Source organism: Grammomys surdaster, unplaced genomic scaffold (assembly GCF_004785775.1).
Source record: "Grammomys surdaster isolate TR1022 unplaced genomic scaffold, NIH_TR_1.0 313, whole genome shotgun sequence".
Classification (NCBI taxonomy): domain Eukaryota; kingdom Metazoa; phylum Chordata; class Mammalia; order Rodentia; family Muridae; genus Grammomys; species Grammomys surdaster.
Genome location: NW_021604732.1, coordinates 1,859,833 through 1,873,121, shown reverse-complemented (window position 1 = coordinate 1,873,121; position 13,289 = coordinate 1,859,833). Strand labels below are relative to the sequence as shown.

General features: G+C 40.4%; 1 protein-coding gene and 1 pseudogene across 2 annotated transcripts in view; both read right to left on the bottom strand.

Annotated features, from left to right (window-relative positions):
- Window positions 1-13,289, bottom strand: part of Sgcd (sarcoglycan delta) — a 408,884-nt gene that overhangs the window by 184,515 nt on the left and 211,080 nt on the right. The gene's annotated exons all lie outside the window — the stretch shown is intronic.
- On the bottom strand, window positions 11,116-11,595 carry LOC114629597 (annotated as a pseudogene).

Genomic DNA, 13,289 nt, shown 5'->3' with positions numbered 1-13,289 from the left:
GTATGTGCACATGTGTGTATGGGTGTAAGTATGTGTGCATGGAGGTGTGTGTGTGTGTGTACAGGTGTGTGTATGTGTGTGCAAGTATGTGTATAGGAGCATGTGCTCATGTGTGTAGAGGTGTGAGCGTGTGTGTGTGTGTGTTTGTGTGTGCCAGGGTGCATGCATGTGCTCCCATGTGTGAAGGCTAGGAGTTGATGCTAGATATCAATTCTTAACTGCTGTCTTTAGTTTTTGAGACAAGGTCACTCATTGAACCTAGTATTCCCTGACTTAGCTAGGCTGGCTGGCCATCATGTTCCAGGGATCCTCTTGTTTGCCTGCTTTTTCCTTTCCACTGCTGGGGTTATAGGAGTTCAGTGTAGTTTCTGACTTTCATGTGAGCATTGTCAGGTCCTCAGGCTTGCATGGTGAGCTGAGCCATCTCCTTAGCATGTGTTTGTGTTTCCCTAACTTCTTTTATTTATCATTGTATAAATAGAGCCTGCAAGTGCATTGATGCTGTCACCATGTGGTAGCCTCATGCCCTTTCTTCTGAAGGATTTCTGGGGGTAGCCTGGAGTAGTTTTCAGAAAGCAGATGATTCTTCTCTGTAGATTCCCCTCTCTCCACAGCTGATGCAGCACCCTTTAAATTTGGTTACATTCCAGAGAGACTAAGGGCTTTCCACTTCCAAGGGGCTATGTCTTTGTGCTGCAGCTGAGCACTCAGGGGAGGGTGTGATTCTGGTGGCAGGAAGAAAAATTACATTGCAGCATGTTTACTTCTAGTGAGGGATGTAAGAGGAAGCTGTTACATCTGGCTGGTTTTCTTTGCCAAATTCTTTAATTATTTTGTAATTTGAGGGAGAAAAAAAACCAAAGGTGATGAAAGAAAACAGACAGAAATAACAAACAATACATAAAACAAGCTCCTAAAGGAATTGTAACTCTATCACCATGGTGACACATGTTTATATTTCTAACCTTTGATCCCAACTACCATTGGAGGCTCTTTATAGAGATTTCTGATACTGCCTTTTTCCTCCTTCTTGTTGGAGAGATGGATTTAAAATGATCCATAACTTTTACCTGCTAAGACACGTAAATATCAGTAAGTGGAAGTGCCATTATACTGTAGGAAATGAGAAATCCTTCGTATCTCACAAATCAGAATTAAAAACCTTCTTCAGGGCTGGAGAGGTGGTTCAGCAGTTAAGAGCACTTACTGCTCAATTGTGAGGATCAAAGTTTGGATCCCGACACTACACTCACACCAGGTGGATCACAAATACCTGTAGATCAAACTCTGAAGGATCCAAGATCCTCTTCTGTTCTCCATGCATACCTGTACTCACAAACATACATGCATCTTTATATACCTACATACATGCATACATACATACATGCATGCATGCATGCAGATACACACACAGACACGTAAATAAGTAAATCTTAAAAGAAAAACCATCATCTAAGGCATCATAATTTAAGGCAGGAAATTCCCTGTTGCAGCCAACAGCAGTTCCTTAATGGCTAAATATTAGATATGTGCTTTCCATGGAGGTTTGGGATTCAGTATCTGGATTAATAGCCAGTGCTCCTGAGGACTATAGGAACGTAATAGTTCTTGAGGTCCCTCAGGGAAGGAGTAGGCAGATTTACTCCTACTGATGAAAGGATAGATGACTCACTTCAGGTCTCATGTGGAGGAAATGGGATCTTAAATTTCCTGAATCAAACATGCCATTGCCTGACTCACTTGATACTCTTTCCACTTGGGTGTGGGCACAGCTGAAGCAAACAGATGGTGACAGAGCAGGGGCTGTGTCAGATGAGGAATTCTGTGGTCTTGCTTTTTCTCTCTCTGTCTCCATCTCTCTGTGTGTGTGTGTGTGTGTGTGTGTTTGAATATGTGTAAATGTGTGTGGTGGTTTGAATAGATTTGTAGATTTGAATGGTTGGCCAATAGAGAGTGGTACTATTAGGAGGTGTTACCTTGTTGGAGAAAGTGTGTCACTATGGAGGTGGGCTTTGAGGTCTTATATGCCGAAGCTGTGGCCAGTGTGGGACACTGTTTGGTGCCTACAGATCAAGGTGTAGAACTCTCAGCTCCTTTTCCAGTGCCATGTTTGCCTGAATGCCACCATGTTTCCTGCCATGACAATAACAGAGAAAATCTTTGAAATTTCAAGCCAACCCAAATTAAATGTTTTCCTTTATAAGAGTTTCTGTGGTCATGCTAACACTTCCCAGCAATAAAAGCCTAACTACGACAAGGTGTGTGCATGTGTGAGTGAAGGTACCCATGGAGGCCAGAAGAGGACACTTGATCCTCTGGATTTTGTCTGAGAGATCCAGGACACTTTTGGACCTGGACCTTTATTCTTCAGACTGTAGGCTTAAATCAGGATTAACAAGCTGAAAAAGCTTACACTGTGACCATTCACAATTCACATTCTATAGACAAGAAATCCCAGAGATCAAGTGCTCTGTATAAGATTATTTAGGTTATAGATAGTGGATCTGACATTCAGTTCACATCTGCCTTACTATCTGAGGTATATTCTTGTACAGCAAATGGTTTGGGAATCCATCTACCCATGATGTGCCTTTGACTTACAGAGCACTGCTCCTCACTCACCAACTAAAGACCAAGGAGTCTAGAACATTTCTTAGGTTAGAAAGTCTGAGGGTCTTTCTGTCTAGGGACCCTTGATTGCAACAGTCTGTATCCATGTACCTTGGGAATTAGAATACTTCTCTGCCCAATTCCCTGAATTCCCTGGAAAGTATGTAAAACTCTTTGTCTGCAAGATCACTTCCTTCCTTCGTGGGTTGGCTGTGCTCTTCATCCATAAAAACCAAAGAGTGGAATCCTTAAACAACCTTTTGAAATTGGGTTACATCTTTTCCAAAATGGGAGATACAGACTCCCCCTTTACTAGACTAAGAAACACTGAAGGAAGCAAGGGCATTGGGCCTACTAATCACCAGTGTAGTCAGGTCTGATACGGAGTAAGTTATAGAGTTCTTTGCATAAAAGATATATTCATGCATACATGTAAGTCATAGTTTAGAGGGATTAAGACTCAGAGACATAATAGCAAGTTGAAAGGTATTTTTAAAAGAAATGAGACTCTAGCAATGGTAGCTACATTTTACTTAAGATGTATATGGATTACATGGCGTTGTCCTAACCAGCAATGAACAAGCAAGGTAACACAGCTGTCTTCATGTTACAGGAGAGGAGGCTGAAACAGAGAGGGTAAGAAGGTTGGGCGGACACATAAGTAGTAGTAAAAGTGAGCTTTTGTTGTGAGCACTGGGGTCCAGGAACTATGAACCTGACCACTATCCAAACTGCCTATAAAGAGCAACCAAGGAATACTTCCCAGTTTCTTTCCTAAAACCTCATGCAATGCCCCACCTGCTCACTCTAGATTTTTTTTGTACATTTTTCCACCACTGACATTACTACAGAGAACTAAGACAAAATAAAAATAACAGATCAGTTGTGACAGCATGCACAGGACCTCTGCAAACTCAAGTCAGACAAAAATCCCAGCATGGAGAAGGGGGAGTGAACATAAAGTCCCACCCCTAGCTGAAAAGTTACTAGCAACTGATAGGTGCTCGGTGATGGAAACAAAGTTTACTTTAGGGGTGTCACCTCTGGTAGGTCTGTGAGTCAACTTGAAAGGGGGCAGTTAGAGAAATAAAGGTCAGCTGAGAAAGTGAAGGCAGCCCCCTCTCAAAAAAAACCATTGAGAAGTGAAATGGTGGAAAAGCATGGGGGCTGGGGTCTAAAAAGGATCAATAGGAAAATATGGAGACACAGGGCTCTATAACATACCCAAGTCAGTGCACATGTAAGATCTCCCAGCCTTAGGGCCCCTCCAGTCCCTAAAGGGTGAAGTGCTTACTTATATTTTCTTTGAGGTTTGGTGGTCTATACTGGATGTTCAGTTCTTTGTCTGTCAAGGGAACAAGCTGAAGAATCTTTTAGAGGCTTGGTGGTCTATTCTGGATGTTCAGTTCTTTGTCAAAGGAACAAGCTGAAGAATCCCCTAGACAATTGCTCTACTTCTGACATTTGGAGACTCGAGAGGGTGAGTGGATGGCTACATAGACAAGAGTGTATGGACAGGCTAAATTGGACTTGATGGATTTTTTTATGTATATGTCTGTTTGTTTTGCTTTTTTCTTAAAGAACACAAAAGTTGGTTGGGTAGGGAGGTAGTGATGGATCGAGATGGTGTTGGGGAGAAAGTGAAGATAGTTAAATTGCAGTGTTTGAAACTGTCAAAGAATAACTTTTTAAAATATAAAAATGTCACTTCTTTTTGTAAATACAAATTTAAAAAGCACACTTTAGAATACAAAATGGACAGCTATCTAAATTAGTCTATCCTCACAATGGTTTCATATTCTTAGAGGGTATAACAGAAACATAGATGTTTGCTTTATGTACTAAGTCATTAATTTACAGAGTAACACACATGAAGACAGTAGGATCTGTTAATTGGGTTTGGGAAGAACAGATAAGAAGCACTGTGCTCATTTTACTGAGGAGAGGTCAGGGTAGAAGAGACTGCTCCTCCATGGAGCACTGTCTGGAGATGGTGCTACATCATTAGTTAGCACTTTCAAACCAAGCATAGACATGGGCTACATTTGAAAGCCATGATGATTATGAGACATTACAAAAATTCTAACAGTTCAAGGACAATCGTAGGCCAATTTTGTCTGTAAAGAGTCAATGAATAGTCTATACAGTATTTCTATATCAGAAACAATCCATTTTGAATGTTTTAAAAGGAAGTTGTGGAGAATATATTAATGAATATTTATGACTATGTGCTAACAAAATTTTATGTATATAAATAGGCTACAGGCTGAATTTGACTAAAGGTCATTTGTTTGTAGATTCCTTTGTAGCATGGAAAGCTAAAACCTAGAACAACAGTATTCCCTTCAAGTTCCTTGGAATTCATTAATGCCCACCTGATCCTGTGTAATTTATCTGTACAAAAATCCTGGGAAGTCAAATTGAATACTGGTCCCAGCATGCAACTTGCCTAATTATGACTAATACTTCCCATCTTTTTCTGAGAGAAGAACATTCTGTGAATGCACAGATGGTGTTGCTATGGAGTCTCCACTATCTTCTCAGCTGCTGATGTAACTACATGGGTTGTGGGCTGGAAATGATCAGCCAGCTGATGACTTCCTAGGGAAACACTGAAAACAGAGAAAGTCTGCAGATGGGAAGTTCAGAGTCATGCTTCATTTTAATGAAATGAAGTCGGTCTGTTTGCAAAAAGAGAAATCAAGGACACCAGTCCAGAACAACTGAGAAATCACCCCAATAAAGAAAACACAATCTAGTCAAATGATACAAGGTTACTGCTCACAATTACTTCTTAACTCCAGAACCTATGAAATCAGATACCTGAAGAACAGAGCACACATTAACTGTATCTGTAAATGTGTTTCTAGAGTATAGTTTGTAACTATCATTACACAAAAGCAGCTATTTCTCTAAGACTGAGAATATATATCACCTGTGTCAGTATTTACACAGGTACCCAGAAAAGAATCTGAGGAAAAGAAGGATGAATGGAGCAAAAATAAAAAAGGGGGGGGGGACATTTTTCAGCAGCACAAAAGCAATGTGCACATGGCTTGACTCCACGTTGACTCCCACTAGACTCAAAACTGGTCTGAATCTGAAGACACAATTCTTTTATATTTCTTAAGTGTGTGTTCCACATACATTCCAGTAACACATAAGCACAGTATTGATTCAGACATTGTATATTCATGTACACGGGTGCTCATGTGAGTGTGTGTATGTATGTATGTGTAGATGAGGTACATTATCAAATAAAAAGTAAGTAAATGAATAATATTCTTAACGGGAATAAATTCTAAGGAAATAACAAATGATGCAGGTTGAAATTAAATACTTATCATGAATGGATGTTGTTCTACTGTGGTGATATCCTCAGAGATCTGGAGGAGAGGAAGGGATGAGACAAGAAGATTAAAATTTAGCTTAAAATCTCTCAGGGATGTTTGTGTTATTAGAGGGGTGAGTCTAAAAACAGATAAGGTAAGTTGGGAACAAGGTTAGGGAACATTTGGTAACAGGATCCTGCTTAACATACCCAATACTGGAAGGGCAAAACATGAGGGTAAGAAAATATGCATACTATATAAGCTGACTCCCTGTTTTAGTGTTTTGTTGCTGTGTCGAGAGATACCATGACCAAGGCAACCGATATAAAGGTAAACATGTACATTGGAACTGGCTTACAGTTTCAGAGGTTCAGACTACTATCATCATGATGGGATGCATGGTAACATGCAGGCAGACATGGTGCTGGAGGAGCTGAGAGTTCTACATCTTGATCCAAAGGCAATCAGGAGGAGGGTCTATTCTGTTGTGGGCAGAGCTTAAGCATAGAACCTTACCCACTCCCACAGTGCCATACTTCCTGCAACAAGGCCACTCCTATTCCAACAAGGCCACACCTCCTAATAGTGCCACTTCCTATGGGCCAAGCATGTTGAAACCACCATACTCCCTCTATATGCAAAAGCAAGGATCACAAAACAACGACAGAAAAACAAAGTAGTCATTCATGCAAGCATCATCTTCTAGCAGACATCTCTTCATATCTCATTTAAGAATCCATGTGTTGGTTAGCATATCTATTGGTGATACTCTTGTTCAAGTAGGGTGTGGGTACATGTAAGGAATTGGAATGGGGAAAGAGGGAAATGATGTAATTATATTATAATCATAAAAACTAAAACTAAAACGCTGTAAGTACTGATTTCAGCAATTACTGTTTGCTAATAGATAGCCTCTTTAGTTTACTGAGGGAAAGTTGCCATGACAGGTCCTTATTTGAACCTAACTCAAAGAAGAGGGTCCGTGATAATGATGTTTTATTTCAGATGACTCCTCCACAATGGGAGCCACTTGTCTGCACAAGCTGAGGAATAAAATTGAGTCATAAAACCTCCCTTCACTGATTCTTGGAGCAGAGCACTCGGTGATGTATATGTCTATGGAGAGATGTGAGGGTAAATCAATGGGCATAAAGTCAGCTCTCCCACTGCACTTCCAGGTCCCACACTAGCAGCACTGAGACCAAGAGCTCAGTGGTGTGCAAGCCTCCCTAGAGTTCATCACATGTACGTTGACCCTGAAGAGGGACCCTGATGAATCATTTCCTTTTCTGCTCACAGCTGCAAATCTCCTATCTCTCCAAGTCCATTTCCCAATTTCTGTACAACCAAATCCTTGTTCCATCAGGGGATTAAATCTTACCTCCTCCAGAAGGCCTTACTCATTGGCTCAGAAGAGAAATAAACCTTTCTATGCCATCAGCCTCTATCATCCTCAAGGTCTATATCCTTGAGTTCAGTCAACCATGGTTATAATGTGTGGTTACAAGTCACATATATATTGAACAAGCACAGGCATTTTCTTAGCCAGAATAAAATTAAGTAGCACTTACATTGCATGTACAAGACTGGCACAAACTTAATCCCACCAAAAATTTGGGGGTGGAGATGGATGGGTGTAGGGTGATTAGCAAATCTTACCCATAACTGAAGCATTATTCACAATTGATGGATAATAGGGGAGTGTCAGTTTTCTTGAGGAATACCTATAAGTGGCTATCCATGCTGCAGTAGATGGTTGTACATCCATGAACATATATGCAACATTAGTGGACTCAGTGGGCTTAAAAGATCACATAAAGTTTGGAGGGTGGAGGAGAGAAATTGAAGGGAGAGGGAATGGGGGTAAGTTTGAGTAAAACCAGTCATATGTATGTATCAAATTCTTTTTTTTCTCTAAAATTTTTATTTTTTATTTTTTTACTTATTTTTAAATCAAATCGTAATTTTTACTTATTCACACAGGGGTTATAAACACAAAAAGGCAGGACGTGGGGAAGGAAATGACACTGGAGCGTGGGTGTTCATCTCCACCCAACCTAAAAGAGGGGACTTCTGCCCCTAGACCAAGCAGAGAGGGGCCACCCAGAACAACCTCTGACTGGTGATCTGAATTCTTGCTTAGGCTGCGAGGCTAAGCACTGCAAGGGAATATAAATAAAAGTTAAAAATATCTATCTGGGTTCCCTGAGGGACAAGCCTGACTGAATAGGGGTTGATGTCAAAAGTATCCCCTCTCCAGGAAAAAGACATCGGGATGGGTATGGCCCTCATGCCTCACTGGACAATGACAGGAGAACTGGAGCCATTACAAGGTCTCCTTCAATTACTGGAGGTCAGGCCTCTATCCCTGCCTTTGCAAGATTAGAATTGCCACAGCCCTTCTATATTTAGAGAAGGGAGGAGATGTCAGGGGCAGCCCTGCTTACATACTGAAGGCCTAACATCAGTCATAGGTATGATATTCTTAAGCAGTAAGGAAAAACAATATGGAAGATATATACACATTACTTGCAAATACAACATCAATTTCCATTATGTATTTTAGACTCCCGCTTCATCTCCACCCTCAAAGATTTTGATATCTGTAGAAGTTCCTAGAATCAATTTCATAAATGTTAGAGGGCAATTTTTCATTTTTTAAAGAATCTGTGCCACTTGAAGGCTTATGCTGAGGCTATGTGAGTTAGCACAGTTACTCTGACCTGTCAGAAAGACTTTCTGAGATCTTGGGTTTACCTGTCTAATTGTGTTCCAACTTTCACTTCCATTTTCTGCACTTCAGCCTCCCCTGTCTGTGAAGCAATGGTAGAAAGCTCACAGGAATGTCAGGAAACCCTGCTGCTAAGGTCAAAGTCTGACATTACTGAAAAGCCCGGAGTTTGGTGCAAAATGGTGGACTCCCTTTATCAACAGGACTTCCTTTTCCCTGGAGGATCCTGGACTCCACACCTGTGGAACATCACATATTCTTGCACCTGAGATTTCTTGAATGTCTTCCCATGATAATGAGGCATCTCAGTACCTGAAGACTTCAGCCAATTGCCTTTGCTCACTCTAATATTCTCATCCCCTTTTCTCAAACTATAACCTTTGGTTCACCTGAAATGTAGTCTATGCATATAAGCCCATCCCAGTAAAGAAATATGCACAAACTAAGGTTGTCTCAGAGAACTATTTCATTGAAGGTCATTGGGGACGATCTTAGCCTAAAAGAGCTATAATGCTAAGATCCTTCGGGAAGCCCCCTCATTGCTTGTTCTTGGAAGGACTGGGATCCTGCCCATTCCAGAGTCTTATTCCATTCTTTCAGTCCAGTGTATGGTGGCATCTGAACCCCTTGAGAGGGAGAATGCAGAGGACAAAGAACCACATAAGAGCCTGGTGAAAATGGAATGGACTTATGCCTGGCTTACAGGAAGGGTTCAATAATTCTAGGAATAATTCTTGTGAGGGTAAAAATTATCTGCTCAATTTTTATTCATCAATGACATAATAACTCTGATGGCACTAACTGTTTGCCAGTCCATTGTGGAAACAATGTTACTTAGTAGAGAAGATTTGGACACCATGGTTACACAGACATGAAGTAGAATTTCAGTTCCACTGTATGATGTGATTTTTAGAGATGACAGAGAAAGTGAACAGTTGAGATACTATCAATAAACATATAGCATCTGAAGTAAGAACCAAAAAAAAGTCATGTCACCACCAATAGTGGACACAGTGAGAATGTCTATTAGAACAAGAAAGCAAAGTAGATTGTGCTATATAGTGCATATGTTTCAACCTGGTAGAGACAATCCCTTGCTTGCCCATTTATTGGAATAGAACATATCTAGTAAATATGAAGCTCTTCAAGGTCCCCATCCTCAAGTCCACATCAGAGTCTCTGCACTTGCACCAAAGGAAGTTTGTGCTCTGTTTTGTAGCAGGTTCTTGGCAAATGTGTGTTTGAGGAGATGAGTAAACATTTATAGTCAACTATATTAAATATAAGATCACTGTCAGGTTTATAGAATCCAGAGCTATACAATTTCATAACATTCACATCTAGGCTGACAATCCACTGTTAGGGGGAAAATCCTACAAAATAAATATTTTCTCCAGTATTGGTCTGAAATCAAAGAAGATACCTACCAGACATTAAACAAGGTAAAACCATGTTTAAATGCATATCTACTGCTAGAGCCTGATAAATATTGGGTATATCTTTTAGATTTGGGTTGGTTTTCTTTTTCTTTCTTTTTTTTTTTTTTTTTTGTATTTCAGTTGTATTTGATAACTTCCCAGTTGAATTCACATCCCTTTCTGACATACATCTATATAAATTTGAGGTCCTTTTTCTGAAAATACACTAAAATTACTCATGCTTGCCTGTAACTGTAAACTGCTGATGAAAGAACACTTACAAACACATACCACTATTTAAGCACACTTACTTTTTTTTTTTAAAGAAGCAAAGTGGCTCAAATAAGACAAAGCTCAAGAAACTAGACAAAAACCAAGTAAGACTAAAGCTGTTAACGTTACCAACCTGTTACTCCTGTCTGTTACTATTTTTGTTTATTTTTAGACAGAGTGTCACTGTATAGCCCAGGATGGCCTGCTGGGGTTCCAGGCCCATCATCACATCCAGTGTCTCTTCTCTCAAATACCTGAATACCCTCAGTGTGGCTGGGTTTAAACTCTCCCAATGTTAAATGGAAGGCTGCCATGGATGGAGATACTATCACAATAAGAGTCTAGGATAGACTCTTAATAAGGCAAGCAAACAGCACACTGGGTGCTGGCCGAACACACACTCCAGTAAGACCAGACTACCCAGGCTTACTGGGCTCAGAGGTTGATCTGGACCTTGTAGGTTATTCTTACTTTATTGGGTTTTCTTTTGTTTCATATTTGCTTGTTCCAGTATTTTGTAATTTGGCAAGGTCAGAGGTCTAGTTAGTCTAAGAATGCTTAGCCATACCTCAAACTGTCTCACTCAAATGTTTTTATCCTTCTGAACATATGCCTTATTTCCACCTACAATTATTTTAAAATATACAGTAAGTCAGCTGAAAAGAGAGGTGAGACATGGGGCTAAGGACTGCCACCACCCTTGGGCATAGCACTGATGAGTGAGTTGCTCAATGGTGGTGGGTAGGACCAGCTAGTAAGTCTTCTCTGCCAGGAAGGCCTTGCAGCACCTAAGGCATTGCTGGTACACCACCTCGAAGTCAGAGTCATTGCCATAATAGGGATCTTCAATAATGAGTTGTTTCTGTAGATCATAGCTTCCAAGTAGCTCAATTTTAGCTTTGCAGTTTTTAACTTGATTACTTTTTCTATTCAAATCTCTCAGATTGCTTTCATCCATACATAGTATATAATCGAATGTCGCAAAGTCTTCTTTTGTAATCTGTCTTGCCTTATGGGCTGTGCTAATGCCATGATTTCTTAGGCAGCTGACAGCTCTTGGGTCTGGGGGCTGGCCCACGTTCCAGTCAGAAATGGCGCTGCTGTCAATGGCCCAATTATCTGAAACCTTTTCATCAGTTACCAATTTTGTGAATAATGCTTCTGCAATGGGTGACCGGCAAATGTTACCAAGACACATGAACAGAACTGACTTGGACCCAACCTCTGCCATGTTTCGGTGCAGACCCTCTTGGGTTGGTTTTCTTTTTCATTTCTAGAGTTTAGTGAGTACATTTTTTAATTCATCATGAAGAAGAAAATGAGGAGGTTGGAAGAAATTATCTAAATATCTTGTTATCTGAGCTGATCATTTTTATAGATAACCAGACTTAACTCAGAAAAGGGAGGAATCAAATTTCAAAGTGCCATGATGTTCACCCAGAGAAATAGTTCAGTGTTTTCATCATCTTTAAGGAAGCCTTGAAGCTGGGGTTTCTTTCTAGGGGCTCCCTCTTTCCTCCATTTTGCTAAACCTTTTTACGTCTCTCAGCATAAAGTCTAGTCCCTCCTTGTCTTAAGTAAGGTTTCCGTTGCTGTGAAGAGACATATGACCATGGTAACTGTTATAAAGGACAGTATTTAGAGATAGCTTACTGTTCTGAGGTTTAGTCTGTTCTCATCATGGCAGGAAGCACGGGAGAGTGCAGGCGGGACATGTTTCTGGAGAGGGGCTAAGAGTTCTACATCTGGATCCTCTGGAAGCAGGAAGAAAGAATGAACCACTTGGCCTTGTTGAGCTTCTAAATCTTCAAATCCCATCCTCTGTGAAACAGTTCCTCCAATAAAGCCACACCTACTCCAACAAGGCCATGTCTCCTAATAGTGCCACTCCCTATGAGTCTATGGGAGCCATTTTCATTCATGCTACCACACCAGCTCTTTTCCAGTGACTGTATTCTAAGTCCTCCAGGTATTTCCCTGTACTCACTGCCTCATATTAGATGGATAAGAAAACTGCAGAGGAAAACAAATACCTTGGTCAAGTTCACCCACTCAGCTTGGCTACTTCTGTTTAGAGCAGAACACAAAAGTTTCAAAATGTAGTTGAACAACATCCAATTTCCTCCAAGACTGTGTTTTCTTAAACTCTCATGCAATTTTCTCTCTCTGCTTGCTCAGCAAATTCTTCTCTCTGATGCTTTTATTTTGTTTTGAAAAAACTCGTATTCAGTTAGAATTTTTATTGTACAAACACAATCTATCTGAAGAGTGATTAGCTTGGAATGTGAAAGGTACCTCCAACAGAACTCTGGATACACGGTGCAGATATGATTACATTTTTTCATGAATATTTGTCAGGGACACTCAACTCCATTTTACAAAATGTTTTATCTGATATAAAATTAAGTCTTATTCCAATTGATGTTATCAGTGTGGTGATTTCTAATTTAGAAAATACCTGGATTCTTGGTTTTTATTCCTCCCTACTCTTCAGTCACCAGGACTTCACACATGCTAAGCATCTACTCTAGCACTGAGTTACAAGCCTTGCTCTTTTTATTTTATATTTTGAGATAGGATCTTGCTAAGTTACCCAGGTTGCCTTAGAACTCTATAGCACATGCAGACCCTGAATGTGAGATCACCCTGTTCTACCTCTTAAATAGCTGAGGCTGCAGGCCTATGCCCACCAGGTTCAACTTGTAGTGTGTGTGTGTGTGTGTGTGTGTGTGTGTGTGTGTGTGTGTGTGTGTGTGAATTTTTCTTTTTCTTTATTTTTTTGTTGTTGTTCTTACCAGAGTTATCTGCCTACAGATACCTGGCAAAGTCTAGGGTCTAGGATATTTTTGTTGCTACTATTCAGGGACTATACTAGCAATCAAGTGGGCAGAGACTGGGAGTTCTGCTAAGCACCCTAGAATGCAC